At 43.9% G+C, this 19,779-nt stretch overlaps 1 long non-coding RNA gene across 2 annotated transcripts in view; it reads left to right on the top strand.

Moving 5' to 3' along the window:
* LOC116221815 overlaps window positions 1-16,574 on the top strand; it is a 38,575-nt gene extending 22,001 nt beyond the window's left edge. For both annotated transcript variants that reach the window (XR_004164284.2, XR_004164283.2), the window contains exons 2-3: window positions 3,016-3,064; window positions 16,272-16,574. This is a non-coding gene — a long non-coding RNA (uncharacterized LOC116221815). The remainder of the gene's footprint in view (window positions 1-3,015; window positions 3,065-16,271) is intronic.
* Window positions 16,575-19,779: the final 3,205 nt, after the last annotated feature.

Here is a 19,779-nt window from a genome sequence, read left to right as displayed (position 1 = left end):
CACATACATAAGCAGACAGACACATTCCTCTTAAGCACACACATATATAAATAAGCAGACAGACACACTAACCACCACACTCATTATTCCCACCCACCACCAAGCTCTGTTGTCTGTTCTTGTCCACTCAGCTTAGTTGATAGAAACAATACATATCCATACACATACTGTATCTGATTTATATACATATCCATACACATACTGTATCTGATTTATATACATACGCATACTGTATCTGATTTATATATTTACACATACTGTATCTGATTTATATCCATACACATACACATACTGTATCTGATTTATACACATACACATACTGTATCTGATTTATACACATACACATACTGTATCTGATTTATATACATACGCATACAGTATCTGATTCATACACATACTGTATCTGATTTATACACATACACATACTGTATCTGATTTATATACATACGCATACAGTATCTGATTTATATACATACACATACGCATACAGTATCTGATTTATATACATACACATACACATACTGTATCTGATTTATATACATACGCATACTGTATCTGATTTATACACATATACATACTGTATCTGATTTATACACATACACATACACATACACATACTGTAATCTGATTTATACACATATACATACACATACTGTATCTGATTTATACACATACTGTAATCTGATTTATATACATTTCCATACGCATACTGTAATCTGAAACAATACATTTCCATACGCATACTGTAATCTGATTTTTCCTCTCTCCTTCACTGGCTCTGTGTGTTGTGGTTTCTACAGCTCTGTGTACATTTACTGTATGATCGAGTTTCTATTGACTATCACATGTGTGTGAAATGTGAGCAGACTGTCTACATGGTTCACCTCGGCTTTGCAGTCTGTCAAAATCCCCTTGGTGTCAAATGGTGACGCAGCATGAAGAGTGTGGCTCACTGCTGCTGATGTGGTCTACTGGCTGCCAGTGTTTAAATATCCCATCATGCATTCTGCATCAGGGTTTCAGAGGTGAGAGTCAAAGAGTGGCTATCCAAAGCATGCATAAGAAGGTTGTTTTCTTGACTGTAGACAAACACAGGCAGACTAAGTCAAAGACTTTTTCTTGGTTGCAAAGTTCCAGGTGACTCTTGTTTAGAATGTCTGTAGCTGGAAATTTCTGTGAACTGGTTTGGACTCCATCCATAATGTTCTCTGATGAACTGTGGTGGCTTGCAACAGACACTAATTTGCATCAAATAAAGAATAGAATAGAGGGGATGCCTCTGTTGTCCTGTAAACTATAGAATACCTTGTGATCTTGCCCCATATTAGCGTTCTGAAACTGAAGCTCATATCCTGTATTCCTGTACTCATGAAGTTTGACTCACTCTGCCCAGGCAGACACAGGTTTTAATTAAATGATTTAGCACACCCGCAATACCATGACAGCAGCGGCTTTTATTCCTTCATAAACATGTTGATTTTGTTTCTTGAGTGTATCTTTTCTGCCGATGTTTGTTAAGATTACTCACCCAAACCTAGTTTGGTAATTGATGCTTTGAATGAGGGGACCGCCTGTTCACCTTCATGTTTAGATGTGCAGCATGCACAAACATACACTGAGATGAGGCGCTGAGATATCCTTGCAAGCGAACCCACTGATCCATCTCCTGATTTACCTCAGTGCGCTGCCTACTCCCTTCTGGAATGTCTGACGCTCCCTCGGGCCAACATTTAACCTTAGCCTGGCTATGCTTTGAAATCTGGCATGACTTCAATCACAATTTGCTGGTCATTAGAGTTAATGGAAGTGGGAACACTCGGAGAGAGAGAGTGTGAGAGAGAGAGAGAGCGCAAGAGAGAGAGTGAGAGAGAGAGAGAGAGAAAGAGAGAGTGTGAGAGAGAGAGAGCCCAACAAATATGTCAGCAATGCTTCCCCATGCGGCCCTCCTTGCAGGCATTCAAATCTGTCCTCGCCCAAAGTTCTGCAGTACATTATTGGGATTGCATTGTGTGAGAGAGAGAGAGAGAGAGAGAGAGAGAGAGAGAGAGAGAGAGAGAGAGGCAGTTCCACTGATAGCAGCCCAGTGGCCCGTGGTCTGGATGAGACCCATACTGGGTGAGGGTCAGCTGCTCTGGGAGTGTGTGCTTGGCCTGCCCCTGATGACCCCTACATGAAAGGGAGCTCTGTCTCCAAGGCCAGAGGAGGCATGCAACATGAGCGTCGTATTGACTTTGGATACAGTGGGCATTCCTGATCATCACCACATTAGCCAGTGCAATTTCATCTGTCCTGATGGCCAGGGGAAACAGGCGGGTGGCCAGAGGGATGTTTCCATGGCTCCCAGAGTGTCCAACCCTCAGTCGCCTGAGGTGGCATGCTTGCTTGATTTCATTCATTATTTTGCTTCTTCCATCTTCTCTCCCCTCCGAGCGAGCTGAAGGCAGGCAGGCCTGGGGTCTGTTGAGAACACTTGTTGGTTGAGAATGCGTGTGACCGCGTGGCTGTCATGTTAGGAAGACTAGGGGAGACCCACATTTCCAGTTAAACTCTGGATTTTTTTTTTTTTTCATTTGTCTGGCTTTGCAACACCATACTACTCAATACAATGCCTCCTTTAAACGTACTTTCCTCGAGTGAGTGGGTGGGGTCTTTTTTGAAAGCATTGCGATATTGAAAGCATGTAGCAATGGCAATCCGTTGTGCTATTTCCACAGGTGTGCCTTTTCCAAATTCCTCCGAAAATATGAAGCATGATTTGTTGAATATAAAATGAACTCAGAAACATGCTACATTTATGTAGAAAAAAAACCGTGAACATGAAGTAGGTGTCTTAGATGTTTATCAGGGGAAATGATTGAGAATGTGAGACTTGTATTGTATATGAATGAAGAAAGAATAACTGAAATGATATTTGGTATTGCATATGACATCTTCATGTTTTTGACTCTGCAACCTGTTTAACATTGTTCACCTGATTGATGGTACTGTTTTTTTTTCTTCTTTTTATCGTTCCAGTTCCATCAAGTTGAAACATGAAACCCAAAGGGAGAAGGCATGTTTCTAGGTAAGATATTCTTTCTCTAATTCAAAGAAAAAGGCTTGGACCAGTAGAAGCAGAGGCACTGTGGTGTAGTATGTCATGGATGAGCCACTTGTCATAAACCCGTAGATCCGAACTTGTGGTCATTTGAACAGCACAAGCTCGTGTCTCTGGGTCTCTGGCTCTGTGGTGTGTCATACATCCTTGATGGCAATAAAACCTTCTTCTAAAAGCAGCTCTTTTTTACAGTGGCCTCTACCTGGGATTCTGTCAGGCCACTGCTAACTCATTTGAACCTTTGCAGTTTGAGGTAATGTGATATCATCAAGGTAGATGGAGTCACGAGAGGTCTGTTTTTGGCATCTTTATTAGAGTGTTAGGGAGCATTTTCCACAGTCTTCCTGGAACACAGTTTTCAGAGGCATTTAAGGGAAGTTCACTGGTCAAGGGTCAAGGAATTCTTCTGTTCATAGAGCAGGTATAATCTCAATCTCTAAAAAAAAACATTGAATGAAAATGTTCCCAGGACAGAGGGTTTTCATGGAATTATTTAATTTCTATGAACTATATTTCAACAGCAAGACAAACCACAATCATAATGAGAAATTGTGTGTATCCGGGTTGAGGTAGTAGGTTGTATGGTTTAGAATTACACCCTGGGAGTTAACTGTACAACCTTCTAGCTTTCCTTGGAACTCACCTAACTCATCCAGCAACGTTCAAACAAGGATAAGATCTCAGCTAAACAATACAACTGGGAATTCAAAAGGATTTTGGCCGTGGGGGTTCATTTTGGTCAAGTTCGTAATTTTCTTTTGTGTTCTTTTACTGAAATGAACACGAAACCCTCAGCAATGCAATTTGGTCCCAAGAATTACTGTTATTTAAATACGGAAGCAAATTAAATGCATAATAACAGCAAGATATTCAAGGCTTGTTTCATTTGTCGGTTCCAGACATGAGCCCAACCATATGTGAGGGCCACAGAGGGCCTCTTCATAGCTGCCTTTGAGGAGACTGTGGCCCCAGTTTCCTCAAGGCACTGTCACACTGTCCACTGATTTACCACTTCCTTTGCATCTAATCAATTCATTGAAGCTGTTAATTAGGACGAGGGGCATTCTCGTGTTACGAGGCAGCTTCTGATTGAGGTGCTGTCCAATTACCACCTCATTCACACCACAAAACACACAACCCTCAACCCAAGTAATGGCTTAAATGAATCAACCCCAAAGATCAATTAAATCCAGTGCACACCCTACAGGCATTGGCCTCTCATTGGCCTTGACCCCGATGCAGAGGCGTAACAGGAAATCACTGGCACAGAAAAGGCCGCTTGAAAAGTCAATTTCACTTGAATGCACCTCCTTCAGTGGAGTCGGTATGAGAGTGATTTCACTTGAATGCACCTCCTTCAGTGGAGTCGGTATGAGAGTGATTTCACTTGAATGCACCTCCTTCAGTGGAGTCGGTATGAGAGTGATTTCACTTGAATGCACCTCCTTCAGTGGAGTCGGTATGAGAGTGATTTCACTTGAATGCACCTCCTTCAGTGGAGTCGGTATGAGAGTGATTTCACTTGAATGCTCCTCCTTCAGGAGAGTGGGTATGAGAGTGATTTCACTTTAATGCACCTCCTTCAGTGGAGTCGGTATGAGAGTGATTTCAGCAACTGAATCCACATATAAGACTCTGTCTTTGTTTTAGTCTGTTGTAGAAGATTATGTTACCAGTATCCATGATGACAGCTGACTCAGGGTCAAATCTGGTCCAGGACCAGCTGTCATCATGGTGGAGCTGTTGTATACATGAGGGAGATTTCAAATACAAATGATGATTGACTGATTTTCACATGAGGTGACTTTTTCAACTTGCATGGTTTTCTACTTTGACGTACAGCTACTTCTAGTGGGATTCAGGAGCAGGTGTTAGAAGTGGAGCAGAGTACTGATTCAGGAGGAGCAGAGTACTGATTCAGGAGGAGGAGGAGCAGAGTACTGATTCAGGAGGAGCAGAGTACTGATTCAGGAGGAGGTGGAGCAGAGTACTGATTCAGGAGGAGCAGAGTACTGATTCAGGAGGAGGTGGAGCAGAGTACTGATTCAGGAGGAGCAGAGTACTGATTCAGGAGGAGGTGGAGCAGAGTACTGATTCAGGAGGAGGTGGAGCAGAGTACTGATTCAGGAGGAGCAGAGTACTGATTCAGGAGGAGGGGGAGCAGAGTACTGATTCAGGAGGAGGAGGAGCAGAGTACTGATTCAGGAGGAGGTGGAGCAGAGTACTGATTCAGGAGGAGGTGGAGCAGAGTACTGATTCAGGAGGAGTAGAGTACTGATTCAGGAGGAGCAGAGTACTGATTCAGGAGGAGGTGGAGCAGAGTACTGATTCAGGAGGAGCAGAGTACTGATTCAGGAGGAGGTGGAGCAGAGTACTGATTCAGGAGGAGCAGAGTACTGATTCAGGAGGAGGAGGAGCAGAGTACTGATTCAGGAGGAGGTGTTAGAAGTCTCACTGGCTGCCTCGGTCCTGAACTTTTAAAGCCCGCCTTTGAGTTTACCTGGGATAGTATGATGTAGCATGACATGGATGTCCATCTCTTGCTCTCTTCTCTTCTGGTATTGTGAAGCTAGACATGCAGTGTCCAGTTCAGTCTCCATGGGAGCTGTCTTGCCACCTCGCCCAACTGTCATGATCCTACACAAGCATAAGAGACATAGATTCTGTCCTTTATGCAGACTTCTTAACTCTAAATTGCAGTTGACATTGTTAGCTCAAGAGGCCATGCAACCTCAGTAGTATAACCTGGGGCTGGGGGTGTGCTGTGCACATTTCTAATTGTTTTTTTGGAAATTGTTTTCCAAGTAAAAACCTTTAATGATAAAAGGTTTTCATTATTTTATGGCTGGCTCAAAAGCTAAAGGTTTCTTTTTTTTACATTTGTAAATGTTTAAATATAAATCGCTCTTTCAATTGTATTCATAGATGTGGTTGATATTTTAGCATCTCACTGATAGGATAAAAGTCTTTATTTTTCACTTTATTTCCCTTTATCCACCACCATGCCTGGGTGGATCAGAGGCCCTCTACCTAATCGTACCTCTTACCTAGGAGATACATTCAAGTCTTTACTAGTGCTGTTGGTTTTGGAAATGTTGCTGGATTTGTCTGCAAGGTCCAAAGAATGCATTCAGTTCCTTATCAGCTCATTTCTCTTTTTAAAGCCGTGTGGGCGTCATTGACCTTCACCCATCACAGACACATCTCTCTTGCCACCTGACAGCTCCCTAGGAGGGAGGTAAATACTGGGTTGGGAGCTCAGGCCAGTGGACCAACTTGGATGCACACATGACCTGCTAGCAGTGCATATCTTCAACCTCCTCAGGCTTTACCTTTGCTGTGGGGGGAGAAAGTAACTAAATGCCGAACAGCAGGCTGTTTTATGCCCAATAAATAAGGATAATATATACGTGCTGGTCTGAGGTGCCATTGATTGGTCTGGATCTGGTCATCCCTGCACTGTGTCAGGCACTTTCTCCAATCAATGCAGCCGCGACCTCTGACCCCGCTGGAGAAATCAATGACATTGAACGGGGGGTCGGCATCAACAAAATGGCCCTTGACCGTTGTCTGGGGTGACAAAAGATGATGGTTATTAATACTCTTACACACAGACACTGTCTGGATAGGCTGCTGATGACCTAGAAGACTGTTTCTGTGCTCATATGTAGACCTCATTTTGGGGTTCGGTGAGATTCAGAGGAAATGACATATTCGTTTAGTTTCAGATCTGTTCAGTTCTTTTCTCTTCATTTCAACATGAATATGAAGCTATGGTGGGTATCTGTACTGTTTTTATGATGATCTTTCATCAAAGCAGCTAGTCAAAAGTAGCTTTACCTACTCAGCTTTGTCTGCCACAATATGTTTGGCAAATGGATTCTTCTAACATTCAGATCATAGTCATGCAAAAATGAGGAAACATTTATATTGTCCTGTGGCATCCCTATCCACTTTTCTTCTGGTGAACAGCAGCTGTGCAACAGACTCTCTAATAGAACACAAGTGCACTGATGACACATAAGGTGAACGAGGACCCACACATATAATAAAAGAAAGCAGCAGCATACAAATGTCTGGAGGTGAAGGGGGATCGCAGCTAGAGCCCAGACTCTGCCATGGTGGTAATAGAGTTGATTGATTACAGCCGCCAGTTTAAGGCCTCTATTGATTTCATGTGCTTTAATATTCCTCTGCTCCCCGAGCCTCTCGCTCGCTCGCCGCCCAAGCACAAATGGACTTGGACTTGAAACACAAGCTCATGCAGAAATCACTCCTCCTTATTTGGCATCGAAAAAAGAAATGTCTCTGATAGGATTCAGGTATATTTCAGGTAGATATGAAAATGCATCCAAGAGAATTGTATGTATCGACTTACTGCCAGCTGAGTTTGTTTAGCTTATTTGGTAATGCTTAAAACGATATTGCATTTGTAAACTTAGAGATGCATTTCTAGTTGGGGAGAGGTTTGTTATCGCAGACATTACCTCATCACTTTGAATTGAATGTTACACAAGCCAACAATCAGCTGGAATGTAGGCTGTAAATAATCCAGTATTGGTGGATTCTTCATTTATTTAAAAAAAAAAGCACATGAGTGTCCATGGAGTGGGTTTAAATGTTCAAATGCGCAATGTAAGCCTTAAACATCAAATGACCTGCCCTATGTTGCTACTGGCACAAGTTATGCTATCCCGTTACTTGTCGGCTGGAGCTAGTTGAGTGGTTAACTCAGTTATCGTAGATACTAAGCTATCTTGTGACTTTGAGTTAAGACGAGCAAAACATCAGCTGAGATATAGACTGTTATTAATCCGCATTGGTGGCGGTATCTTCATTTATTTAAAAATGACAGCAGATGAGCATATCGTTTGCATATAATGCTCGCCATAAATAAGATGTCCCGTTAAAAAGGTAAAGGTCAGGTATTTTGCAGAGACACTATGCATCATGACCATATTACCATGATATGTCACATCCTAGAAAATCTCTGATAATAATAGCTAGATAAGTACACTTAATAATCTTTGTTGGCCAGCTATGGCAGCTACTATTGGTCTACCTACTGTAGACTACAGCTGGCAGAGCAAGTGACATCACACCAGGCGGACATTACCCCATTCTTTTCAATGGGTGAAAAACAACAATAACAAAAGAATAACAGTTGCAACCAATTTGACAAGAGCACTACACTGGATCAGGATCAGACGTGTCAGAGTTGGAGCGGTGTCCATATCTCAAAAGTGCTAGGGGCAGAATCAGCATAAAAAAATGGGTGGAAGGAATATACAATTTAAGAAGAGCAATAGTATGATTGGTTAATCACACAGCATTGCAGAGACAATCATTAAACAGTTAGTATGGCTAACAATGAGTAGTTGTTAGTAACAATGAGTTTTGTTACATTGTAATTACACAGCTAAATACATCCAAATCAGCACTCTGTCATATCAACATTAAATGTTGAGATGTGCACCACATCTTTCCCTCTCTTCTCTTTCTTTCTCCTTCTATTCGTGTTCATGGGCAGGGATATCAGGCTGAAAACTCTTAGACCCAGCTTTGCTAAATCTTTTGCATTGTTTGTGCAGAATGCCGGGGATGGAAGTAAACAAAGGATATACAGTCAAGCTGTGCTCCTGTGACATGTGACTATCCCTGCCTTCCGTCAAGTGAGGCAAAGGAGCTTTGTTCTCCTCGTGAGACGAAACCATTGATTGTCGAAGGGTCAGTGGGAGCTGTGTGGACACGGAGAGAGAGAGAGCGAGAAAGGAAAAGAGAGGTGGGGAGAGAGTGAGAAAGAGGGCAGCGAAGTGAGGTGAGGTTAGGGAGGAGTGAAGAGTGGAGGGCGGGTGCCGCAGTGCTGTCTTCCTCCGTCTGAACCTCCGTTCACTACAGCAGCATTCACTGGGGCGCTCACACTGACTAACAAGAACTCCCCCCTCCTCCGTGGTAGGAGCATTCTTTCTTCTCTTTCTCTCATTAATCATTTGTTTGTCTATTCCACTCATTTCTGTTTACCGTCATTGTTTGTGTCAGAGGGGCAGCACTTTCCGTTTCTGGTGTGACGCAGTGTCGTCAACCCCTCCCCTCCCCGCCCCGCCCCAGACGCCCATGTGTGGCTACCATGGAGATCAGTTGATGATCCAATCATGGAAGGAGAGCCAATGGGGACTACCTGCATTCATCCCACCTGCCCCCTCATTCCTTTAATACCCCTCCACCCTGTTCCTCCTCCTCCTCCACCTCTCCCTTTGATTCAGCTCCCACCACTTCCTTTCTCTCTAAGATGGATACCAAGATGGCGGTGGCAGTGGTGATGGCACTAATATGGGCTTTTGGAATAGTCCGAGGTATATGATAGCGCACTGACTATCGTCTACTCATGTCTGGGATTGTATCCACTCATTTGTGTCCCTCTTCTCTCCCTCCACCCCCTCAGTCCACCTTGAACCCTCAGGGGAGCACAGAGGGCCTTGGGAGGTCTGGACATGCTAATGCTGGGGGGATGGGAGTGAGGGGAGAGGGACTTGCTCTCCATCATAGGGGGCTTATCATTTCCTAAAGAATAATAATACACTCTGGATACCACTTTCAGGAAAATTCCTCAGGAGTTTTCACATGTCTGTACATGTACATATCTGTATTAGCATGACATCTACATGCAGATGGTACTCTCTATACTAGCAGTCTCATCCACCTCCAATTGACAACTCACTTTTGGGCGGATGTCAGTGTTTTGTGAGGAGTATGCGGGTCAGTGTTTCTGTGTTGGCAGGAGGAGGGAGATGGGGAGTTTGGTTTGTAGGGGGTGGAGTCATGGTGGTAGTGCATTCTTCCAAGATGAAGTCAAAACGTGTCTGGCTGAATGATTGTCCAAGTTGGCTCTTTTTTTTCATTGTCAGCACTGTTTGCTTGTGTTAGAAAACCGGGAACTAGTTAGTGCTGTGGTGGATTATTAAATAGAAACTTGTAACTACTGGCAAGGCATTATTTATCTTGTGTGGTGTGAGGGTGGGGGGTGGGGGGTCAGTGGGGTATTGGGGGAGGTGAGGGTCAGAGAGTGTGTGAGAGATGTGGACTGATGACCTGCATGTTGCGGTGCGGACAAAGAGGAAGGAATGACTGTCTGGCTTGTGGAAGAGGGTGTGGTGGGGAGGGCTGGATTGTTCCTCCAGGCACACAAAGCCGTAATACAGCCGAGCACGATGCAGTCTCTCCTCCAGGCTCCATCCTCTCCAGCGCCGCTTTAAAGGAGGAGAAATCACAAGTCTGGAAAGACTCCGCTATTAAGCCTCATCATCACCATTCCGTTTCCCTTTGTCCTTTTCCTCCCTCCTGCCATTTTTTTCCGGGTTCCTTTCTCTTTTTTTGCATCATTGTCCGCAGTGATTTGAAGCGGCGCTGTGCTGTGCTGTGCTGCGCTGTGCTGTGCTGCGCTGTGCTGTGCTGTGCTGCGCTGTGCTGCGCTGTGTCTGCGCTGCGTCTGCGATGTGTGCTGTCTGTCTGAGCACGTGCAGCGCAGGGTGTGACTGGGACTGAGCCTCACCACAGAGCTGGTGACGCTGGACCACATCTGGCCCACATCTGGCCCACATCTGGCCCACATCTGGCCCACATCTGGCCCCAGTCTGGCGACGATCAGTCGGGAAGTTACCTTGCCGTTCGAAAATAAAAGGAGGGAAATGAGACAAGAGACTTGCTGTTCTTCTGCTTCTCGCTCTCGCTCTCGCTCTCGCTCTCGCTCTCGCTCTCCTCCCTCCCTCTCCTCCCTCTCCTCCCTCTCCTCCCTCCCTCGCTCTGTGCACAGGGCGAGAGGTAGGACCGGGACAGAGACGGAGCCAGCGAGTGGCCCATGTCAACCGACCAGGCAGCCACAGCCACAGCCACAGGCTCCCAGAGCAAGCCGCACTGCTGCGGGTTCCGAGAGAAAGAGCGAGAGCGAGAGCCGCTGATCTCCACTGTGGTGTTTCTACGGGGCAGACCAAGTTAGTCTTGTCTCATTGTCTCGCACGTTCAGTTCTGCGGGAGCTGGGTAGTGAGTATGTATGTCTGTGTGTGTGTGGGTGTATGCGTGTGTGTTTGTGTGTGTGGGTCTGGACGTCTGCCGGCGGTCGCCCTCCTCCGTTCCCTGAGACCCTAACTCGTGAGGTTGTTGGCTACAAAAGATCACGGGTCAGGCTCTTGGGACCTGGGTGGAGGGCATGAGCAGCTCTGGACACATCCAGCCCCCCTGACCAGAGAAGAGTCGGCAGCTCGTCAGATCAACAACACGCCGTGCGTGTGTGGCTTGGCTCATGTGGTTTTGCGTTCCTTGTGTTTTGGCCTGGCAGATTGGCTTCATGACCTACAGAGGTTCGCTCTTTATTCTGCAAATATGGAGTCCATCACGGAGTTATTCAGAGGAGACATTTAAGATGCATTTGACTCTTTACTGGACTAAAAGTTTGGATGAAGAATGGTCTCTAGCCTACAGAGGACAATCAGAATTATATTATAGTATTCAGAAGAACAAAGAAACAACATTCTGACTTTGAAAGATCAGTCAGTCAGTCCATTAGACATTAAATCTGATTATACTGTAAGATATCCCATTCTAAAAGTCACGCACACCCTTTCTGTCTCTGACACACACACACACACACACACACACACACACACACACACACACACACACACACACACACACACACACACACACACACACACACACACACACAAACCTAATGAACATGTTTATAAAATACTACACCTTTTTTCAATTGAAAAGTGTTCCTCGAGGCGTTTCACATGCGTGGTGAATGCATTATAAAGTGTATCACCAGAAGAATTTATAGCAAATGTAATATGAATGTAATACATTCACTTCGCTAGCTGCCAGGCATCTGGTTGCCATTAGTGTTGTATTGCCAGGGTTAGACAGAGAATACAGCACAGATACTTGTGTAGAACGTGTCAGCAGTACAGTAATTAAAGTAGTGTTGGAGACCTTTATCTTTAGCACTCAATTAGTCAATTGTGGGGAGCGCCTAATCAATATTTAAATGTTAACCTATATGCAATTAGCATTTCTTCTCCAAATTATCACGTTCACGTCTGATGTTTCATTTTCATATGAATGAAAAGCCATGCCCAGGCACATTAGTACATGTCTGTATTCTGTACTAAGAGCACTCGTATCCCCTCTGAAATCAATGTCTACCCTTACACTTCTCAGTGTTGAAGGGATGTTTACATTCAAATCAATGTCTACCCTTACACTTCTCAGTGTTGAAGGGATGTTTACATTCTAATCAATGTCTACCCTTACACTTCTCAGTGTTGAAGGGATGTTTACATTCAAATCAATGTCTACCCTTACACTTCTCAGTGTTGAAGGGATGTTTACATTCTAATCAATGTCTACCCTTACACTTCTCAGTGTTGAAGGATGTTTACATTCAAATCAATGTCTACCCTTACACTTCTCAGTGTTGAAGGGATGTTTACATTCAAATTCTGTCCTTATATCACTTCATAAGGTGATGTTTATTTTCCTATTTTAGTGATGTATTTTGGAAACAGCAAAGCCTTAGCTGCTTCACTGTTGCCATAACCCTTATTAGACCATGGTTAACTGATTCAACAGTTTTGTTAGATCTGTGTTTTCTTTCAAAGCCGCCTGCTGCTTGTTTGGATGCAGCCAATTAGATGTTACTGTATCCCTTAAGTATTCCCTTTCTTTTTTGCAAATCAACTTTTTTCCACATTGTATTTATATTTTTTGTACTGAAAGAAACACGGCCATTTAAAAGATGTATCCTGTGTGGAAAACAAAGAACAATATGTATTTAAACTAGGACTGTCAAACTAATAAAACAAACAACAATATATATTTAAACTAGGACTGTCAAAACTATTAAAACATGTTATTTGCTGTGAGAAGCTGTCAGACTTGCCATTGATGTAAAGTGGACCAAATAAACAGGCCTTGGCAGTGTGATGTTCATCACACATTAATGGCAAACAACATTACTTCTATGAAATTTATTTAGTGAAGAACACATTTACTTTATTCCTGATTAACCCATCTCATAGTTGGTCTAAACCTAGGGAGCTAATTAACCTCAGGCTACACCGACAACTAAAGCACTGATCCAATCTAGCTGACTTGCAAAGTTTGTTCTTACAATTATGGCTACAAATATTTTACAAATTACCTTTGGGGGATTTTCAGAGCGATTCTGAAGTTCTGGAATCATCCAAGATGAGGCTGTAGACCTAACATCCAACTACCAATACAGCCCAAACATTGATGCTAGCTCCACATCAAACGCCTGCAGTGGGAGAAATGCAAAACTATTACTGCAACACAGACTGGCCACTATATCCACCCAATATGGCTGCCGCTGAGAGGTGCCATATTTTTCTACAATTAATGAATCAAAATCCTCATATTTAGACAACCCTTATTTAAACAATAGAAAGTGCTTGTATTGGAATGCTCTAAAATGAGCAAAAGTTCTAGATGATCGAGATACTCTAACATGAAACAGGTCTGCCAGCCAGATGTTTGCCTAAAGGTTTGCTAATCAAAAGAGTCCAAACATTTTAGACAGAGCTTTCTAAACGTCATATTGCTTTTTTGAAATTAAACAACTTTGAAGTCCATGTTCCATCTATTATAAAGCTGGAATATTTCCTGATTTCCTGTTCTGACTTTCATTTCTGGCGGTATATTTCTGACTGTATTTTTCTCAAGCATTTTTGATTTTGGATTCATTTAGTGAACAGAATTCATCTCAATGTCAGAATAGATGAGCCAAATGAATATGATTGTTCCTGATTCTTTTTCCTGTCCCAAACTGATTCGGTACTTTCACCCGTGCTAAAGAGGGAACTGTGACAGAAAATGCAGTCTTAAACAAAATAGATTTTTTTGCCCCATTGGCTCACACTGTGTATTTATGCATTGCACATAGTTTCTCTCTTTCTTTCTTTTGAATCTTCACTCTCAGTGGTGGCTGTTTTCAGGTAATAGTGGGTTGTTTCCCACAGCCCCCAGCAACAGTTAAGCAATAGCCATCCTCCATGAATGCAAAAGAGTCAAGCATAACAGAGCGAGTGATGAGACGATGATCCAGGCATAACAGAGCGAGTGATGAGACGATGATCCAGGCGGGATACACATGACAAACGTATCAGGTCTGCCTTGGAGCCGTCTCCCGTAAGCCAATCAGGATAGCAGCTAATCCAGAGCTGCACTCCAATCTCATTCACCGACTTTAGGTGACCTGCGACTGCAAAGAATATATTTTATTATTACAAGCAGGACTAGTGTTTTAAATCAAGTTCTAAAACGGTCCCAATTACACTTGGATCCCTCTTCTTGTCTTGTTAGCACAATAAGAGAACTGCACTTGTTTAAGTAGTAAAATGGGGAGAATTCCATATTTCTCTTCCTGCAATACATCAATGTAGAAGTTGAACTTGTGGGCAATGTTGTCACATCTTGTTCACATCATCTGATAATAAGCTGTAAAATGAAGCAAAGCCTGCCATAGCGATTTATGTAATATAATGCACCATTCATGTAATATAATGCACCATTCTCAAACAACGGCACAGGGATGCTAACATGGCCAATTAACAGAGCTGTTTCCATTTCAACATTTTGGGTTTAATCTGTGGCAGCATGCTTTCATGTGTTTAACCATCAAGGCAAATGTAACAAAAGGTGCCTATCTGTTTAATATCTAGACAGATGACTCTGCCAGCAAGTCTGATGCAGTGCAGAAGAAAAGAGCTCATTATCTCAAATGTGTAATTGAATGTGCTGTCAATAAGGGATTTGGCAGCTCTCTCATTGAGAAAGATAAGGGAACAGATTGAGGCTTGCTAATAGAAAACGTATGCACATGCGCGTGAACACACACACACACACACACACACACACACACACACACACACACACACACACAGGGGGGAAGAGAAGTGGCTGATGTCTGGGTTTTCAGACACTGCGGCAGGGGACCAGACAGTCACCTGAGCACTTTCTCCCCTTTTCAATTTGCATCTGTCTCCCTTCTTCCTTTCTCTGTCTCCCTTCTTTCTTTCTCTGTCTCCCTTTCTTTCTCTGTCTCCCTTCTTTCTTTCTGTTTCCCTTCTTTCTTTCTCTGTTTGCCTTCTTCCTTTCTATGTTTCCCTTCTTCCTTTCTCTGTCTCCCCTCTCCCCTCTCTTTCCTCCAACTCAAGTCCAATTGTTTCCTCTGGTGATTGCAGTAGGCGAAACACTTTGTTAAGAATAGGTGGGACACTTGGTTTGAGCTCTTTATTTTCCATTTGTGTGATTACAAGCAATTACAAATGAGGAATATGATATATGCACCATCTGAAAACTGTGACCAATGATATGGCTAATAAGTTGAACCAAGTGGATATATGTAATGTATCTATATAATCTGTAAGTGTGTGTGTGTGTGTGTGTGTGTGTGTGTGTGTGTGTGTGTGTGTGTGTGTGTGTGTGTGTGTGTGTGTGTGTGTGTGTGTGTGTACTGTATGTATGTGTGTATGTACTGTATATGTGGATGTATGTATATACTGTCTGTATGTTTGTACCTATGTATGGACTTTCATGTGATAGAGATAGAGGAGAGGTCTAACCAAGCTGAGGGGTGCTAGCGCCTGCCCCTGCTAATGTGTGTGTGTGTGTGTCCCCCCCCCCGGCCAGGTAGACGCCCGCCCCCTGCGCCCCCTCGCCCTGCCGCATGGCTGCCAACCAATCTCCATGGCAACTGCTTCTTTTTTTTCTACATGACATTGAGCTACGTCTAGGATTGTTCCCCTCCCAGTACCCACCCTTAACAGATCATTTGAAGGAGTGTTGCAGATTTATTTTCATGGTAACTGACGTGGATAGGCCTCTTAAATATCCCATCTTTGCCACCAGCAGGACCTAGGACAAGATCATGAGGTCCTGCCATTTACGTACACCCTACTGTGTGTTGCTCACACATCTACCTTAGTCTCATCCAAGCATAGTTAGTTAAACGTAGCTCATCCTCAAGGTGTCTCATTTAACGTTTTGTTCTTAACAGTAATGCCATTACACTTACACTTAAGGGAGCATGCTCGAGCTCCGTAATGCTTTTGCAATGGATTAGACTTGTCATAAAGTTGTCTGTTTCCTTTCCAGACTGGTGGTGTTTCATCTCTGTTAAACTGGTCTCCACCGTGAACAGGGAAGGACACGCTGCCCTATTGGTTGTTAAAACTGAAGCGTGCCAGGTATCGTCCAATAGGAATGACTCGGAATATGCTGTTGCCATATCCATTTCATAGAATCCACAGAAAGTGGCAAAGGTACACCTCTATTTTGAGCCAAGTTTAAATATGTTTTCATTCAACCACATGTTTACACACACTCACAGGCAACTGAAAATGATTGTCTAATTGTGTATTTTGTTCTCTTAATAAAGACCCTGGATACTGAACCGGCCTTACTTCTAAGTGTTTTCTTTTAAGAGATTATGAAAAATGCAACGGTCCAGATGTCTACTGTGGAAGGCTTCTGTGTGTTTTATTGATGTGAGCTTGTCAGTATGTGTTGTATGGTGCTTGTGTGTGCATGCATAATAGGTGCTTGTGTTTGTGTGTGGACATAGGCTTGTGTGTGTGTGTCTGTGTGAGTGTGTGTTTGTGTATATATCTCTAGGTGTATGTTGTTGATGTGTGTGTGTGTGTGTGTGTGTGTGTGTGTGAGTGTGTGTTTGTGTATATGTCTCTAGGTGTGTGTTGTTGAGTGTGTGTGTGTGTGTGTGTGTGTGTGTGTGTATATCTCTAGGTGTATGTTGTTGAGTGTGTGTGTGTGTGTGTGTGTGTGTGTGTATATCTCTAAGTGTATGTTGTTGTGTGTGTGTGTGTGTGTGTGTGTGTGTATATATCTCTAAGTGTACGTTGTTGAGTGTGTGTGTGTGTGTGTGTGTGTGTGTGTGAGTGTGTGTTTGTGTATATATCTCTAGGTGTATGTTGTGTGTGTGTGTGCATGCTGCGACACATGCAGCAGTTTGAGCAGGCGGCCAACAGCATGCGGACAGCGCTTTGCCTCGTCGCGTTGTCCTCCGGGGAGATGATCATCCATCTCACTGTCACAACCCCCACCCCCACCCCCACCCGAACCCCCACCCCTCCCCCCGTGCCTCCGTCCGTCCCGACGAACCCTGCTCCAGAGCCAGGCATCGGAAGGAGACAACGAGAGCTGAATTCTAATGTGCTGCAACGGGTCACTCCACCCTGCCACCATCGACTCCCCCCAACACACATACTCACAAATCCCCAACCCCCACCTTTCCCTGAACCACAGGGGACTGAGAGGAAGGAGGAGAGAGGGGAGGGCAGCCAGACAGAGCCCAGACACCATAACAAAAGCGCCATTCTTACCTGCAGCGAAGATACCTATTAGCGAGATTTATACCTTTCTCACCAGGCAGCCCGCAGCCCCATACCCACTCCCTCAGCACCAGGCTGACCTTGCCATGAGAGTAGATCTTCATTAGGGTGTAATGCATTTATTTACAATACACCGACCAACATTAAATCAAGTACATAATCACGCACCACCAGATCCAAAAACAAAATGGTTTGGAATGCAGACGAAGCGTTCTGCAGCTGGCAGCTGTGTGTGTGTGTGTGTGTGTGTGTGTGTGTGTGTGTGTGTGTGTATATGTGTGTGTTTAATTTGTTTTTGTGCTCCAGTTTCACCGTGTCCTCTGTAAGTGCCAGGTCAGGTTTTGTGTTTGGATAACCCTCCAAAATTCCCTGGATTCAGAAGCGAGGACCAAAGAGCATGGCACCACCCCCTGGCCCCAGACGCCAACAGGCATCCAATCCCCTCTTGTCCAGTGTTGGGCAATCAACAGTTTCCATTTGGCTGCTTTGTTTTCTCACAGACCTGTCTAAATGGGGCCGAGGCAGCTGTCTAGTCCCAGGGTACCAAGGGTCCATCACATGTAGAACTCAGGAGTTGATGGAAGTGAATGAGATATCTCAATGAAAGCTTCTCATACAGCTTAGAGCAGAGCAAACTTATATATTTCAATGAATGAGTGACATGCTATTTCATAACTCACTGGAAAACAATCTGATCTGACGCGGTACTCTATGATTATAGTATGTGTGTAGGGTGATCCCTCCAGACTTGGTGGGTTTTCAGGACAATTAATCCTGTGATGAAATAACATTATTTTAACACCGATTAAAGCAAAGGGGACATATATTCTTAAAATAAAAGAATCTGCACATCACTTTCAAACAACAGACATTTGGTGACATGAGGTTGTAATGAAATAACTGTGAGTATGACACAGATACCGTCAGCTCCGTTGAGGTGTTGAAGGAGCAGGACTCACAGCTGGATGGAGTGGGTGGGTGGGTGCCTCATGACCTCCAGGTGTTTCAGGAGCGTCACTCGCCCACACAAACCTCCACGCATTCCACTCTCTGGACCAGTGGGCAAGACGGCTGTGGCCGTGTTTCACTTCCAGGCCAGGGGAGACTCCCATCTGAACAGACTCCCAGGTCATGCAGCACACATCCTCTGCCATGCCATAGAGGGGTGAAGATCCTCCATCTACCCTCTTATGCTTGATCCTCACACTAATAAGAGCATGGAGGAACACTCTCTTAGCTACAGTTCCAAAAGAGCTCAAGAATGTATTTTATGCTACTCTATATCTAGGAAATACTTTTAACTTTAAGGAGTTGTTGACTCCTGGAAATATGGAATGTATTACTGACACACACACACACACACACACACACACACACACACACACACACACACACACACACACACACACACACTCACACACTAACACACACTCTCACACACACACACACACACACACACACTAACACACACACACACACACACACACACACACACACAGAGGACGATCTCTGAACTCAGTCAACCTGCTCCAAACCTGCAAATGGGGCCCCTAACTCCCAACCTGGCCAGCACAAAGAGCACTTTGATTTGCAGGCTGTAAAATAACCGCCCTGTTCCTCCTGGCCTCTCCGACCTGCTGACGTCTAACCTGACATTTCTGGGCCTGCTGGGTGTTTTGCACACAAAGCACATCGTTCTCTCTCATCCATCAAAAAATGTTTATGATAACATCGTGAACTTTACTTTGAATGTGTGGCCAGCACATTTTAAACATTTTAAACATTACACTTCTATCCTGCATTGTTACACTGCTGATGTCAAATTCTCAACATATGAATACAGACTTAGGTGCTGACAAAAAAGTCTGAAAAATCCAGTGTGTCAGTTGCATCCTCAGATGTGAGGGGCAAAAAAAAGAGAGACTGTAATTTGTCAGACGACAAAGATTTTGGAGAAAATAGGCTCTTGTTCCAACCGCTGCCACATAGGCAGTGTGCAAAGGTCTCCTGTGTGCTAGCACCCTCCAACGCCTTTGTGAGTTGCCATGGCAGCATGGCCAGTCCGGTCTGCTTGACTGGAATACAGAGTATTAGCCTGGTTGTAGTAACAAGGAACCATTTATAGATGGCGCTAATGCGTCATCTAGGGAATGTCAGACAAAAGAGTGTTTTTTAACTTATGATTATTAATGTATATTAGGGGCAAAGTTTCCTGGCTTGTCTATTTTATATCTGACTGTGAATTCCATGTCATT

The sequence above is a fragment of the Clupea harengus genome, chromosome 9, assembly GCF_900700415.2.
Source record: "Clupea harengus chromosome 9, Ch_v2.0.2, whole genome shotgun sequence".
Taxonomy (NCBI): domain Eukaryota; kingdom Metazoa; phylum Chordata; class Actinopteri; order Clupeiformes; family Clupeidae; genus Clupea; species Clupea harengus.
Note: the sequence above shows the minus strand (reverse complement) of the source record. Positions and strands in the feature narration are given on the sequence as shown.